The sequence below is a fragment of the Tursiops truncatus genome, chromosome 9, assembly GCF_011762595.2.
Source record: "Tursiops truncatus isolate mTurTru1 chromosome 9, mTurTru1.mat.Y, whole genome shotgun sequence".
Lineage (NCBI taxonomy): Eukaryota > Metazoa > Chordata > Mammalia > Artiodactyla > Delphinidae > Tursiops > Tursiops truncatus.
Window position 1 is genome coordinate 14,756,722 of NC_047042.1, and position 17,585 is coordinate 14,774,306.

Below are 17,585 nucleotides of genomic sequence, written 5' to 3' on the forward strand. Positions count from 1 at the left end.
TATTTATCATGTTAAAGCACTTGATTTAATATCCCCAATTGAAATAATGAACTTGGATTTTTTTTATTAAGCACTCATTTGTTTAATGCTGTGCTAGGTATTGATGACTATATAAAGACAATTTAATAATTTAATGATTGGAAATCTAGACTTCAGAGTTAGATTATTTCAGTTTGAATCACCGCTCCACCATGGATTATTGGCAAGAGATTGGGAGGTTATTCAACCTCTCTGCTCAGTTTTCTCCTCTGTAAAATGAGAATGATAAAAGTACCTTCCTCATAGGGTTATTATGTGCATTAAATGACTTAATATATATAAAGCATGTAGAACAGCTCCTGGCCCATAATAAGTGCTATATTTTTGGCTATTATTAGACACTGTATCTTACCAACAAAAATAATAACAGAGATGAGAATAACAATGTATTCTGGTGTTATTTTGATGGCAGTATAGGTACAAAGGAAGAGTGGCCAATTTGTATATGAGCTAGAAAGTTTATACTAACTTATTTGAAATCAGAATTAATCCACCAGCCAAGAATAGCTATGTATTACCACCCAAAGAAATGTAAGGAAGCTATTAATCTGTTCTGGCTTTCTAGGTCTGGGCTGATGCAGTGTCCTGTGGTAGAATATGATTGACTAGGGCCATGGATCCCTTTGACTCTATCAGTCAGTACAAGTGGCAGCTTGAGGGCAGTGGCCTAGGAAGGGGTCACAGGCTCTCGGCTTCACATGGTTCACTCAGGGGCCAACTTCTCCAGCCCAATCCAGCTGTCTGAAGAGTGCTGTCCTCACTCTTCTCAGAAGCACAGCAATCTGCGCTGACCTTTTCCATTGCACCTCCCTATCCTTTTCCCCAGATTTATTTCTCCCGGGGGAGAGATTAGGAAGAATAAAAGAATTGCACAACTTTTCCCATTTCTGCCTTTGCTAAAATTATACCGATGTACTGGCCACAAAACACCAGCAACTCAAAAACGGGAGTCTGCCAGGAGTCGTTGCTGGGATAGAGAACACACACTAGGACCAGTTGGAAAGGCAGGGCAAGAATAAGGCAAACCAGAGTCGGAGACGATCTGTCAGTACGGAAATTGCTAGGAGCTGACTAGGAATGAATACCTGAAAGCAGAGACAAGAAAGAAAGAAAGGAAGGGAGGGAGGGAGGGAGGGAGGGAGGAAGGAAGGAAAAAGAAGGAACCAGCAGAGGCAAAAGGTGGCAGTGGAAGAATTATAGAACTATTTCCAGGTAATATTTTAGGAAATAGAATCATCTTTTTAAAAAATAGAATCAGGCTACATTCACAGTTATCCTGTGGGTCTTCCTAAAGATACCAATTAACTGGGTTTGACAGAAAATTTTTTTCATGCTATTTACTTTGGGAAAGAAAGTTATAGACTCCCAAGAAATAATTAAAGACATGCTAGTATTCTCAAGGGAGAGAGAAATGCTCAGGTTGGTTGGTTGGTTTGTTTTACCTAAATGCAATTAACTGCTTATAGCAAAGACAATCCTTGTGGAGAAACCCAAAGAACCATGAGGTTGAGTCAAGCAGCATGGTGAGGTGGTGGGTGTCTGGAGGCAGGATAAAAGACCCTCATAGATGGAGGGTAGAGCTGCATCTGTCTCTTGGCTCAAGTGGACACCTGGAGCTTGTTCTCTTTAGTACCACCCATGTACAGTCACAGAGGTGTTCGCCTTCCAACCTCATACATTCTTGATGTCAAGGATCCAACCTCTTTTTAAAAAAGCCTTACGGCTATCTTGGGCCATTGGAAATAGGGAAGTTCTGTTGAGGACAGTTCAGATAGGACTGTGCAGTCTTGGGGCACAGGCGTTCTTCCTGCCAAATGATCAACAGGAGATAGGCGGACATCTCCAGATGGGAGCTTTCCCTGTATGATAGCCAGAAGAACAACCAAGGTACTCCTCTAGAGAGGTGTGTGGAGCTGTCCCAAATGCAGTGGACTCTGCAGTTATTGCCTCGGCTCAAGATAAACAGTGATCTGTTTGGCAGAGGCCAGGCCAGCTCCCAACTTGTAAGTATCTGGTCCCCTTCAGGTGCATCCCCTGAGCAGAGCTACACTGTCCTCCTCCCAGGTCATGCTTCCCCACTATTCCAGCCCATCTTCCCTCATGGGGTGATAGTGGTCTTGTTTTCCATCTTTTCCCCTTCTAAGCTCTGACTAATGTCACAAACTTTATTCTTGATTCCTTCAGGACTTAGTTCTTTTTACTCTCAAAGTTCATGTTGACAGTGTTCTTTGGGAAAAAAAACAAAACAAAACCTTGATTTCTTTGCCATTTTTCAGGCCAGCTGACTGACACTTGTGCTTTTTTAAAATTTTATTTTATTTATTTATTTTTGGCTGTGTTGGGTCTTTGTTGCTGTGCACGGGCTTCTCATTGCGGTGGCTTCTCTTGTTGCAGAGCATGGGCTCTAGGCACACGGGCTTCAGTAGTTGTGGCTCACGGGCTCTAGAGCACAGGCTCAGTAGTTGTGGTGCACTGGCTTAGTTGCTCCGCAGCATGTGAGATCTTCCTGGACCAGGGCTCGAACCCATGTCCTCTGCATTGGCAGGCAGATTCTTAACCACTGCCCCACCAGGGAAGCCCCTGACCTTGTGCTTGATCTTCATTTCTGTTCTCCAACTCTATGCCCATATTCCCCCCTCCCCCCACCACCCACAAAGCCTACCTCCAGATATATCAGAACATGTGCTGCCTTTGGTCTTTTTCACACAGCTCACTGCACACATATACTGAGATCAAGAGACCTTCAAGCAGGAACCTGACAAAAACGACCTCCCATCAGAAGTTCAGGCATGGCCTCCCTAGAAAATAGCTCCTGGGGCAGACAACCATGTAGGGTTCAAGGAAGTTACATATGTTTAAAATTCAAGTTTTGAATTTATAACAAATTCAACAAACAAATATAATATACCCATGTGTTTCAACCTCTATCTTAATTATCCTGTGTCTTTGCCCTTCTTTAGTTCCAACCCCAATTCAAAAGAAGTAAGACAGATTCTCCTACAACAGATCCCAAAACTGCACTCCAAATTTTTGATAGAGTCAACATTTGACGATTTAGAGAATTTAAGAAGTAGAGAATGACAGCACTATTCACAATAGACAAAACATGGAAACAACCTAAATGTCCATCAACAGTTGAATGGATAAAGAAGATGTGGTACATATATACAATGGAATGCTACTCAGCCATAAAAAAGAATGAAATAATGCCATTTACAGCAACATGGATGCAACTAGAAATTATACTAAGTGAAGTAAGTCAGAAAGAGAAAGACAAATACCATATGATATCGCTTATATGTGGAATCTAAAATATGGCACAAATGAACCTATCTACAAAACAGAAACAGACACAGACATAGAGAACAGACTTGTGGTTGCCAAGGGGGAAGGGGTGGGGGAGGGAAGGACTGGGAGTTTGGGATTAGCACATGTAAACTATTTTATATAGAATGGATAAACAACAAGGTCCTACTGTACAGCACAGGGAACTATATTCAATATCCTGTGATAAACCATAATGGAAGAGAATATAAAAAAAAGAACGTCTATATGTGTATAACTGAGTCACTTTACTGTACAGCAGAAATTAACACAACATTGTATCAACTATACTTCAATTAAAAAAAAAGAAGTAGAGAATGAGATGAAAGAGTAAACAAGGAGACTTCAAAAGGGCTTGTTCCTGCTTAGACGATGAGCGAACAGAATTAGAAGTCCACACATTAGTCATCTCAGATCCATGTTGGAGTGAGTGTGAATGTAGGGAGCAGAGTAAAAGGAATCCTTCCAGCTTTCAAGCCATGGCTTCTCTCTTACTCCTCATTCTCTCTTTTATCAGCCTAAGTGTCCTCAATGACTTCCTTCATGTAGGCAATTAAGAGTCTTACCAGTTCCTTCTTCATATCCCTGTGGAAAGCAAGTTACAACTAGCAGAACTTGGAGGCCCTGACACTGGCCTATCCACTGAGAAACTGAGCAGAGTCAGAAGTTCCTTAATTCCTCACATCTAGGGCCTATGCAAATATTTGGAGTCTCAGCTTTATTTTGTAAACTTTCACTTTTGGAGAATATTTTTAAAGGACTCGATTGCTGTAGATGATTATGGTCTGGTTCATGTCAGGGAGGAAAGTTCTGCCCAGATCATTGCTCTAACTGCTCTGGGGTACAGCTGGAGGCCTCAGTCAGGAAGAGCCTGAAAGCCCTTGTTTTCTTTTTGGTCCACCCCAAGGACCATTTAGAAATGTGGTGGTTGTGATTTGTCAAATCATTTTGGAAATATTTTTTTAAATTTTAGCTTAGCATTAAATGCACTGCATATGGGAAACCCTGATCTGTGAGCTCAATGGATATATGTTTTTCCAAAAGAAGTGGGAAAAATTCATTAGCACATACCTCCTTTTGATGTTGACCCAATCTGGGCATGGTATAACACATCCTGTATTTAGACCAGTGATGTTTATACAAGCTACTGACCATTTACTGAGTTCATTTACTCAGCTAATAGCAGAGTCCAGATTCAAGTGAGGGCACTTGTTTCAATACATTAAACACTAAGGTTACAATGTGTTTACGTTCCCCTTATAAACTAATCTGAAGGTATTTCTTAAGCAAACATTTGAAGTTTCATATTTGTAAATTAAGATGTACCTAGAAAAGGAGTGAAACATAACATCATAAAAGCATTCCTAGGGGACTTCTCTGGTGGTCCAGTGGTAAAGAATCCACCTTGCTAGGCAGGGGATGCAGGTTCAATCCCTGGTCAGGGGACTAAGGTCCCACATGCTGCACCGGTGCAACCAATAAGTAAGTAAGTAAATAAATAAATAAATGAAAAAAACTGTTTCTAGAATTTTGGAATGGAAGAGAATCTTCTAAATAAAGAAATTGAACCCTAAAAAGAGGTTAGACTAAAGTAATATGTTCAGCAACATCATAGGTATCGAACAATAGAATGCATTCTGATTTCTATTTTTTCCTCTTTAAATTATGAAATATTTTGAACACATAGAAAAGAATGGAGAGGAGCATTGTTCAAAATCTTGATGTAAAGTTTTACCATATTATAGTCAACAACTATTTAATCTGAATTTTAAAGCCCTGTACACTCCTCACTGATCTTATTTCTCTGTCACCTTCCTCATTTGCTGTTCACATTTCCATGTTTTAATGTTTTTAAATCATATTTTATTATCCCTGTGCATATGTGTAATATATTTTGTGAATTTAAAATTTTTTTCTGTTTGTAATTTTTTTTTTTTTTTTTTTTTTGTGGTATGCGGGCCTCTCACTGTCGTGGCCTCTCCCGTTGCGGATCACAGGCTCTGGACGCACAGGCTCAGCAGCCATGGCTCACGGGCCCAGCCGCTCCGCGGCATGTGGGATCCTCCCGGACCGGGGCACGAACCCGTGTCCCCTGCATTGTCAGGCGGACTCTCAACCACTGCACCACCAGGGAAGCCCTCTGTTTGTAATTTTTATCTTCATATTTTCTGCAATGTTGGAATTCTATATAATGAAGAATATAAAAAATAATGCTGAAGAACAGCCACAGACTACAAAATATTTGCTAAAGATATATCTGACGGAGGACTATTATTCAAAATATACAACAAACTCTTAAAACAACAATAAAGAAAACAACTTGATTTGAAAATGGGCCAAAGACATCTATGGACACCTCACCAAAGAATATGTACAGATGGCAAATAAGCACATGAAAAGATGCTCTACATCATATGTCATCAGGCAAATGCAAATTATAACAATGAGATACTGCTGCACAGTTGCACACCATGGGCAATATCCAGAACACTGACATCACCACATGCTGGTGAGGATGTGGAGCAACAGGAATTCTCATTCATTGCTGGAGGGATTGCCAAATTGTATAGCCACTGCGGAAGACAGTTTGGTGCTTTTTAATAAAGCTAAACATACTCCTACCATAGGCTCCAATAATCGCACTTCTTGGTATTTACCCAAAGGAGTTGAAAACTTATGTACACACAAAAACCTGCACATAGATGTTTATGGAAGGTTGGTTTATGATTTTCAAAACTGGAGAACAATCAAGATGTCCTTCTGTGGGTCAATGAATAAATAAATGTGGTACATTCAGACAATGGAATATTATTCAGCACTAAAAAGAAATGCACTATCAAGCTATGAAAAGATATGGAGGAACCTTAAATGAACATTATTAAGTGAAAGAGGCCAATCTGAAAAGGCTACATACTGTATTATTCCAACTATATGACATGCTGGAAAAGGCAAAACTATGGAGACAGTAAGTAAAAAGATCAGTGGTTGCCAGGGCTTGGCGGGTGAGAGGATGCACAGGCAGAGCACAGGAGATTTTTAGGGCAATGAAAATATTCTGTATGTTACATCGTGGATACATGTCATTATACATTTGTCCAAATCTGTAGAATGTAAAACACCAAGAGTGAACCATAATGTAAACTATGGACTTTGGGTGATTATAATGTGTCAGTGTAGGCGCATCAATTGTAACAAATGGACCAATTTGGTGGGGAATGCTGATAATGGGAGAGGCTCTCTATGTGGAGAGGCAAACAGTATATGGAAACCTCTGTACCTTCCCCTCAATTTTGCTGTGAACCTAAAACTGCTCTAAAAATATAAAGTCTTCATTTTTAAAAAGTTAAGTCTGATTAGCAAAAAGAAAAAACTGATAATCATACTGACATTATATTGAAGTATTAATGATGTATAAATCACTTATCACTTTTATTTTCTGGCATGAGCTACTAGGTAGATAAGATATAAGATATGATCCCAAGATATGAGATTTCCAATAAGTGAATATGAACATCAACATTTAAGAGATAGGGCTTCTCTGGTGGCGCAGTGGTTGAGAGTCCGCCTGCCGATGCAGGGGATACGGGTTCGTGCCCCGGTCCGGGAGGATCCCACATGCCGCGGAGCGGCTGGGCCCGTGAGCCATGGCCGCTGAGCCTGCGCGTCCAGAGCCTGTGCTCCGCAATGGGAGAGACCGCAACAGTGAGAGGCCCGCATACCGAAAAAAAAAAAAAAAAAAAAAAAGATGGATGGAACAGCCTACAAAAAAGAACAGAAGCGCAGAAGGAGAATGGAAGAATGTGATGTTATCATAGAGCGTCATCAAAGTATTGGAGTAGTTAACAGTGTCAAAAGTGACAGACAATATATTAGGGACTATTACGAGTACATTGAGTTTTCACATAGGAAGGAATGAAGGGAACTGAAGAATGAATTTTACCATAAGACATGCAAACATTCAACCCTTTGCTCAACCCACAGACCCAAAGACACACAATTAAGTTCTTTCAATTAGGGAAAGTTATGTGAGAGTATCTAGAATAAAAGAATTGCAGATTTTATAATTCTTCACATGAAGAATAATCCCTATAAAATGGTTCGGAGTAGAATTTTTTTCTTGATTTTATTTCATCTATAAGAATATCACTTTAAAACATTGTTTATCAAAACTGACACTGTAAAATCCTCACCCACTAATGTTATGTTGCCTTCTCCAAAAGAGACTTAAGAATTTGGGTTTGGAGCCATTTGGAATGCCCTCATCAGCGCTTATTAGCTGTGTAACATTGGCCAAATTATTTAACCACAATGAGCTTCAGTTTTATCTTTCTTAAGTGGAAGTGATTGGGTTTTTTGAGGATAAGTTAGATACTGCATGTGGTAAATGCTTAACGAGTTGCAATAATGCTAAGGCTCTCATAACATATTTTAAGATACTCTTCCTCTCAAGTCTTTTGTCTTTGAAAAGTACCTTGTAACTTATTCTCTGATTTACTTGCATTTATTTATAACTGCTATTAGTGTAAACAATGTGATATTCCTTGACAAAATTGAGCCCTTGCCCTTCACAGAACTTTTAAATTTTTAATCCTCACCTCTGAGTGGTATATTGCTCTAGTAACATGCTACATTAATTAACCGAAGGACAAAATCATGATAACCTGAACAGATGCAGAAAATGTATATAATAAAATTCGACATTCATTTATGACGAAAAAAACCCAAAGACTCTTAGCAAACCAGGTTAGAACAGATATTCAATAATCTAATAATGAATATGTACAACAAACAAAACAACAAAACTTCAGCAAATATACTTAATGATGAAATAGTGAAATTGTTTTCTTTGGAATTGGGAAAAGGCAAGCATGTTATCATTCCTATTCAACAATTGCTCGAGTTCATAGTAATACAGCAAGGCAACAAAAAACACATGAAAGCCATAAGGTTTAGAAATGACAAAATAAAAGTAAACTTCTATTTGCAGATACTACAATTATATATAAAATATTTTAAAATAATTTACATTTAAATCATGAGACTTAAAGAATGTTTTGCAAGACTGCTGTACATGAAATCAATATTTAAAAATCAGTTCATTTCTATATATTAAAAAGTGTTAGGAAATGAAATTTAGTGTATGCTCTTATAATAGCATCATAGTGTTGTACACCTAGGAATAAATCTAAATAAACTTCTGCTAGACTTCTACACAAAAAACTGAAAACACGAAGAGAAATTAAAGAAAATCTAAATCGTGTTATATAATATGAATGGATTGGAAAACTCAGTCTTATACCAATTGTCAATGAAACCCTGCACTCTAAACTCTTATGGATTTTTAAAAATTTGACAAGCTGAGTATAAATTTTATAAAGAAACACAAAGGACTTAAGGTAGCCAAGACTTTCTTAAAGAAGAAATATGAGCTGAGAAGACTTATTCTCAGATGCCAATTCTTATTATAAAGCCACAGTAATTACGACAGTGTAGTGCTGGGCATGAATAGGCAAATAGATCAATGTAAATCTGAAATAGACCAAAGAAATCAGAAATCATCTGCTCCATATGGGAACAGTTGCCACTGCAAAATACAGCTCTCAGATCTGGCTGGACTCCACACTGCATGGGCAGATTCTTGATTAGAGGGTCTGGGGGCCAGGGGAAGATGTGTTGTGATATGCCACACTTACTTCTGTGTGGTGTGGCCACCCTGCTTCCATTAAATTTTAGTGCCTTTGTCTAGAAACTTAATTCTGTAGCTCATCTGACACTTGTTTCACATGTTTTTGGTATGAAGACCAGTCTGACTAGAATTGGGGACAAATGCCAATATTCTCAAGCAGAGAGGGGTACCACAGTACGCCATGTTTAGACACAACAGCCCAATGACAAAATGCTATTGGGTCTTTGGAGAAAATTTTTATGGGCAAGTCGTATCAGTTGAATTTGTCTACTAAACCCCTAATTTCAAATGGTAGGACTTTGGGGATAAAGAGAGATAATGTGATACGAGCAATAGATAGATTCCCAGTAGCTCCCAATCCTGGTAGCCAAGTGCTGGTAGTATAAACCAGCCAAGTTACAAGATGATTAAAGTCTTAAAAGGAAGTTGAAATAGCAAAGGGAGGACAGGCTGTGGTCCAAGTGTCACAAGTGGAAGTCCCACCTCTGGGAACCTGGCATGGTAACATTGGAAGAAGGAAAGTCTGAACATCTCCCAAGTGCCTGCCAGACTGGCAGTGGTGACTTTTCCATTAGAAATTAAATAAATGCCAGAAGTGTAGATGTAGGAATATGAGAGAATGGAGTTTCCCTGACCCAACTGTCTGTGTGGGAGGGGATAAAATACAAAGGCTGATTACAAGTCAAGCAAGGTTTTTAGTGCCTGTGTTACTGCTTTTGATTCAGAAAAACTCTGCTTTTACAGGCTGGTTAATCTTTTTTATTCTTACAGATAGCTCTTCTGCCTTCTGAAAAGAGCTAGACCAGACTCTCACTGAACTACTGTGTACAATATTCTGAGCTCTCAGAGATTTTTCTTAAAAATTATGTTGAAATGATAATGTCTCAAATAGTTTTATACTTGGAAAGATACTTTTAAAGTAGAGCATTAAGGATACCTAATAGAGACATAGATCATTTATTAGTAAATTATAAAAAATTATTTTGGATATGAATTTTTTAGGGAAAATATTACCTTGTTGGATGAGGACTGAGGAAAAGCAATGGAGAGAAATATGCTGGGGAAAAAATGGACTTAAAAAAGTTTTCCACTAAACAGAAAGTACAGATATCAGCTTCAGGTATAGCTGGATCCAGATGCTCTCACAATATGACCAGAAAACTCTCTGTATTCATCTCTCATCTGTAAGTTTCTTTGCATAATGTTCGTTCTCTGAAAGACTCTTCCCACTTAGTGGTAAAGATGGACAGAAATAACTCAATTCCTCATTCTTATCACCTTCACAACTTCACCAAAACAAATGCATCCCTTTTCTGATGGCATTATTAAAAGTCTTTAGATTGTCTCTAGTCCAGACCTGTATGATTGGGGTTGGAGCCAGTCCAACCTAGATCATATACACAAAAATGTGGAAGGGAGTTTCCCCGAAGTGGTGCTGTGCTAATGAACATTTTTTCCACTGCAAAATAATTATTCACTAAATGGAGCTTTGATAAGCATCTATTGCTTAGAAAGTATTTGCCATGCCTCTAACATCACTGGTCTTGCCAACACGCCTGCCTGGCTCTTAGAAGACAGTCGGGTTGTCTTCACTAGTGAAGTCTGCCTCCTTTTTAGGTGTTTACACTTCCAGATGGGCAGAGACCACTGGAACCTGTGGTATACCAAGGTTTTTTCCCATGGAAATTTTAGTGATTGAAAACCAGTGGTCCATGGCAACAAAAAGAATAAAATACCTAGGAATAAACTTACCTAAGGAGACAAAAGGCCTGTATGCAGAAAACTATAAGACACTGATGAAAGAAATTAAAGATGATACAAACAGATGGAGAGATATACCATGTTCTTGGATTGGAAGAATCAACATTGTGAAAATGACTATACTACCCAAAGCAATCTACAGATACAATGCAATCCCTATCAAACTACCAATGGCATTTTTCACAGAACTAGAACAAAAAATTTCACAATTTGTATGGAAACACAAAAGACCCCAAATAGCCAAAGCTATCTTGAGAAAGAAAAACAGAGCTGGAGGAATCAGGCTCCCTGACCTCAGACTATATTACAAAGCTACAGTAATCAAGACAGTATGGTACTGGCACAAAAACAGAAATATAGATCAATGGAACAGGATAGAAAGCCCAGAAATAAACCCACGCACATATGGTCACCTTATCTTTGATAAAGGAGGCAAGAATATACAAAGGAGAAAAGACAGCCTCTTCAATAAGTGGTGCTGGGAAAACTGGACAGCTACATGTAAAGGAATGAAATTAGAACTCTCCCTAACACCATACACAAAAATAAACTCAAAATGGATTCGAGACCTAAATGTAAGACCCAGACACTATCAAACTCTTAGAGGAAAACATAGGCAGAACACTCTATGACACAGAGCACAGCAAGATCCTTTTTGACCCACCTCCTAGAGAAATGGAAATAAAAACAAAAATAAACAAATGGGACCTAATAAATCTTAAAAGCTTTTGCACAGCAGAGGAAACCATAAACCTTTCTCCCTCAGAATGGGAGAAACTATTTGCAAATGAAGCAACTGACAAAGGATTAATCTCCAAAATTTACAAGCAGCTCAATATCAAGAAAACAAACAACCTAATCCAAAAATGAGCAGAAGACCTAAACAGACATTTCTCCAAAGAAGATATACAGATTGCCAACAAATGAAAGGATGCTCAACATCACTAATCATCTGAGAAATGCAAATCAAATCTACAATGAGGTATCACCTCACACCAGTCAGAATGGCCATCATAAAAAAATCTACAAACAATAAATGCTGGAGAGGGTGTGGAGAAAAGGGAACCCTCTTGCACTGTTGGTGGGAATGTAAGTTGGTACAGCCACTATGGAGAACAGTATGGAGGTTCCTGAAAAAACTAAAAATAGAACTACCATATGACCCAGCAATCCCACTACTGAACATATACCCTGAGAAAACCATAATTCAAAAAGAGTCATGTACCACAATGTTCGTTGCAGCTCTATTTACAACAGCCAGGGCATGGAAGCAACCTAAATGTCCATGACAGATGAATGGATAAAGAAGATGTGGTACATATATGCAAATATTACTCAGCCATAAAAAGAAATGAAATTGTGTTATTTGTAGTGAGGTGGATGGGCCTAGAGTCTGTCATACAGAGTGAAGTAAGTCAGAAAAAGAAAAACAAATACCGTATGCTAACACACATATATGGAATTAAAAAAAAAAAAAAGGTTCTGAAGAACCTAGGGGCAGGACAGGAATAAAGACGCAGACGTAGACAATGGACTTGAGGACATGGGGAGGGGGAAGGGTAAGCTGGGACGAAGTGAAAGAGTGGCATGGACATATAGACACTACCAAGTGTAAAATAGACAGCTAGTGGGAAGCAGCCGCATAGCACAGGGAGATCAGCTCGGTGCTTTGTGTCCACCTAGAGGGGTGGGATAGGGAGGGGATATGGGGATATATGTATATGTATAACTGATTCACTTTGTTATAAAGCAGCAACTAACACAACATTTAAAGCAATTATATTCCAATAAAGATGTTAAAAAGAATAACCAGTGGTATTTTTCAAGTCGTCATTTTTCCATTTAATAAAGTATTTAATATATGTGTATTTTAAAGATGTGGTTTATAGTTTTTTGGCTCACAGTTTGAGCCACTTCTATCCTCCAAAGTATTCTTAATGAGATATCTTAATTCCCAAAATAAACTTCCTACAACTAAGTCATTCAGCAGCCATGTATTATGTGCCTGCCAGTTGCGCTCTATTTAGGCACAGGTATATTAATTAACAAGTAAATTAGGGTCTCTGTCCACAAGATTCGTCATAATGAATCTAATTTACCCAGATTCAGAGCTATATTTTCTGTCTCTAATCTGAGATTTGGCCCCATGTAAGAAATTAAATTTTTTTCAACAAAAGTTCAGTATTTCATTTTAACCAAAGCTGTATTTGAAGACAGATTCCAATAAGTGTGGTCTGACACAAATGACACTATTCATAGCAAACAGCAACAGGCCAGCTGCAGTTTGAGTCATGTTTCCGTAAACGGAGCATGTGTATGAACTCTGACCCCCAGTTAAGGTTTCTACAACTTAACAAATAAAGTAGTGAATGTGATAAACTCCTGAAAACTAGCTTATGTGTCAGAAACTCTAACCAAAGTGGTGCTGCCAGGCACTGTTCTTAGAACAACTTATAATAAAAGAAAAACATTTTTTTTTCTTCTGTTATCCCTCTTGTTCAGGAAGAAGCAAAAGGCAGCTTAGTGAATTGGAGACAACTGGAGGTGGTTTATAAGGATGGAGTGCAAAGGTAAGTTGGAGTTTGTAGGAAACAGCTTTTAATTGGAGAATTGTCCAATTGTCCCCAATGTCACCTGCTTAGGCTCTTGGTGGCTGCCAGTGTAGCTAGTTATCTGAAGGGCAAGAAAGCCTGAAAATAACTGGAAGAATCCAAGTCACATCATCTTAAACATAGAGTTGTGATCATAAATACAAACACAGTCAAGAACTCCTCCAAACGCTGGCATTTCTGAACACAGTTACCTCCATGCACCAGACCTGGCAGTGGGCATGTGGGTGACAGCCCAGACTGACCTCTGGGCGGGTGGTCGGTTCTGTCAGGCTGCACTGATGTACATCTTGCTTCAAGGACGAGATTTCCTTTGAGGACTCTGGGTGATCTCTTGAAGCCGCCTAACTGGCTGACCTGGGAAACCCACACCAAGTGCCAAAGGCACCAGAGGGGATCGGGTTTAGGCTTCTGGCCAACTGCATGCAATCTCCACCTCATTCTGGGAAGCAGGCAAAAAGCTCATCCCCTTGCAAAGCGGAGGGAAGGTTTTCCAAGGAAACACAAAAACCAAGTTCAGTTTAGATTCAGAAAGTCACTGCACCAAAGATTCCATGAACTTCTCCCTGAAGAAATGAGAGAAGTGGTTCTGGGTCAAGCTGGTTCTTAATACATGTGCAAAAGGGACCACCCAAGAGGTGGCTCTTCCCGAGCAAAATGGCCTTCCTTCCTTCTGCCTTCCTGTGTTTGCAACGACGAGCCCAGGAGCAAGCTGATGACACCAGTCTAGGGCCATAGAGGACCATTCCTAGTCACTGTAGGCATAAAAAACATCAGAAGAGAAAACTATTAAATTCAAAGACTTCACCAGTACATATTACATGCAAAGCACTTCCAGTGGTGAAGTGTAGGAAAGGGTTTAACAAACAAAAACAGCCAACTCAAAACTGCAATTTTTGTCCATCTTCCTTTCACACTTGTACAATATGACAAATTCAGGCAGAGGTGCCCTGGGGATGTCTTAGAATAATTCATAACCAAGTGGTTTTGCTGTTATTTCACTACTCCTGATGGCCCACAGTCTAAGCCTCCCTTTTCATATTGTATCTTTAGTATTGTTTATTCTTTTTATTAGGTGACTTGCCTTTTCAGCTCTCTTTTACAAATAACACAGTTTAGCTTAGGCTTTGACATCTATTAAAACACAAGGTCTCCTTCAGGTCGTAATAGACTTGATTACTGTTTTCACTTAGGATGTGAAGTTTAGTATCCTATCATATCAGCTGGTTATATGAAAGAATCTTTAAGGCTGGGCCTAAAATAACCCCAACCAAGTTCACCAATTTGCAGACTGCAGGCTAAATCTGGCCTGCAGATATTTTGTTTGGCTGGGCCAGTGATTTTTGTTTTGTTTAGTCTTGGTTTTGTTGGTCCTGTTTTGTAGTTGAATTTGAATGACTTTTGGCAGCATATTCTTTTTAAATTCCATAGAGCCCACCTCTCTCTATTGCTATGACCCTTGTAGGTATTTGGGTTTGTGATGCCTGCCCTACATGGTAAGTGGTGATAGCAAGCATCCATGTCTCATTCCCAATCCTATGATAAAAACTTTGGAAGTTTTACCTCTAAATTTGAAATGATTCTATTGTTTGTATTTGTACTATTTGTATTCTTTTGAGATGCTTATTATCAGATAAAGAAGACCTTTCTATTTCTCGTGTATTATGAGACATTATTATGAATGAGTGTTGAATTTTACCAAATGCTTTTCCTGCCTCTATTGAGATAGCCATATTTCTTTCCTTATTTTCTATTAATTACTAAATTACATTGCTCGATTACCAAATGTTAACCCAACATCATATTCTCAGAATAAGTCCTTCTTGGTTGTAATATATGATCCTTTTTATATAGAGCTTGGAAGTGTTTGCAGTTATTGTGTTTAGAATTTTTACCTAGTCTGAAGAGAAGGCTTACTTTTTAATTTTCCTTTGTGGAAAAAGAAATGCCCTTGCTGGATTGTGGAGGTCAAGGAAATGCTTGGCTCGTTACAGAAGTCAGCAGGGGTTTCCTCTTCTCTAATCTTTGGAAGACCTTGAGAAAAATGAAAGTTATTTAATATTGTGGGAAGAGTTTGAATTTCAAATTCAATTTCTTTAATAGATGTAGAACTATTCATAACTTCTTTTCCTTCATGTGGCTCTTTGGTAATTTGAGATTTTCTAGAAATCTGACCGTTTTACAAATAAGTTTTCAAGGTAATTGATGTCGTGTTCGAAATAGTATCTTATTATTACCTTCTTAATGCCTGCATGATTTCTAGCGATGTCTCCTTTTTCATTTCTGATATTGGTAATTTGAGCCTTTTCTCTTTATTTTTCATTAGTCTTGCTAAGAGTTTATCAATTTTATTCATTTTTTCTCACAACTAACTTTTGGCTTTATTTTCTCTACTATATGTTTTAATTTAATTAATTTTAATTCTGAATAACTCAGATATGACTGTACAATTAGACATAATCAAGCATCCAAATGTTGGCAACTAGGTATAGAATCTACATGAATGTGATAGTTGACTCTAATAATGCAGGTGTGTTGTGTAGGTGGTCCAGATATCATGAGCAGCATTACTGTCAGGGGCATGGTTTTCTGAGATGGTGAACAGCTCATGGAATCATTCCAATCAAGTCAAATAGGACCTTCTCTCAACTTACAGTTATTACTATAAGATTCAGTGTATATTAAAACTGTACAGAAATATTTTGTGTTATATATAAAAGAAGTTAGACTCTAGGTAGATTTTTTTCCTCTATGTAAATATCCAGTGAGACAGTTTGGAAGCTGTGCAGATGTAGGACAAGTATTCTATTGCAGGACACCATGTATCCCTGAACCCTCTTACTGAATGTCTGTAGGGTTTCCCAATTACTGTGACAAAAGGGGAAAAAAGCCTCCTAAAATTTCCAAAATGCCTGGCTAGGTGGCTCTACCATTCCCTTTGAGATATGACCACTGAAATAGGGAAGAAGTCATACAACAGATGACCCTCACTTGTCAAAAGTGGTTCTTTCTTTAACTCCTCCATCTCCATCATCATTCAGGATTGATTACCAGACTCCACTTTGCTTCTCCTGCTCAGAGATATTGTGGCTCCCTGGGGCTTGTCCTAACAGAGGCTTCCTCCAGGCTGTATTGAGTCTATTCCTACTGTGTAGTAGTGTTCACTCACCACCGCTACACTGATGCTAGCGTAAGATCTGTTCCCAACCTGTGTGTCAGCCTTGGTTTGGGTCTTTCTAAAGCCCTTTGGGTATACTTCAACCCCATCTCTTCATTTGGGCTGTCCTGGACTGACTTCCAGTATAGTCGAGCCCGCAATTCCAGCAGATCAGGCTCCCTCCCTAGAGGTCCCAGGGGATTTTCCAGATCCAAAATTGGCACCAGGGCTGATTGAAGACACAGTAGGTCCTGATTGGGTTTGGTACTCCAGTTCACTACATATTTTAGAGCATTGCCTGGATTACTTGTCAATTTCAAATTCTCTCACCCATGCTTTAACCTAGTTGCCACTTCTGCCGCTGTCAGCCCTTAACTACCTCTTTTCTTGGGCCAGCATGGTGTTGTGTACCAGTTGCAAAACTGGCATTCTCTAGGCTAGTAGCAAGTTCTATGATGATGTTAACCCAACAAATTACAGGGTCTGCAGGTTCCAGTCCCATGGCTAGCTGGGATTTCCCTCACTTAGGATTCAATGTGTGCTTGTTACTGGGGCCCTCAGCTCAGGGACCTGTGACAATGTCTGCATTGAGATGGCTTCCCCCCCTCCAAGTACTAAACCTACCCACATTATACACCAAATCTCTTCCTACCTTTTCTTTGACATGAGTTGCTGCTTACCTATTAAGCTAGAGGTGAGGCTGTGGTCATCAGCAATGTGAGCAGTGGCTTTCTGTTGCAACGGCTGCCCAGGTAAGTGACATGACCTGATGAAAGTCCTCATTGTGTTGAAACTCCTTCTCCTGGCGAAACTCCTACTAGCTGTACCCCTGTAGACCCAGAGGCTCCCATAGCCAAGCAGACCATGTTCCCAGCTGCTCACCAGTGCACTGCCAAATCAGGGTGGAAAAGAAGCCTAATTTTTCTTTAGTGTTTTGTTTTAGTTATGCTTTCCTCTTTCCTGCTATGACCCAGCATTGATTTTCAGAGGGAGATATGCAACTAATTTT

The 17,585-nt window shown here is 39.1% G+C and overlaps 1 long non-coding RNA gene across 2 annotated transcripts in view; it reads left to right on the top strand.

Moving 5' to 3' along the window:
- The window catches only part of LOC109550766 (uncharacterized), a 211,099-nt gene that overhangs the window by 68,679 nt on the left and 124,835 nt on the right, over positions 1-17,585 (top strand). For both annotated transcript variants that reach the window (XR_012333878.1, XR_012333877.1), the window contains one exon: positions 13,313-13,380. This is a non-coding gene — a long non-coding RNA (uncharacterized lncRNA). The remainder of the gene's footprint in view (positions 1-13,312; positions 13,381-17,585) is intronic.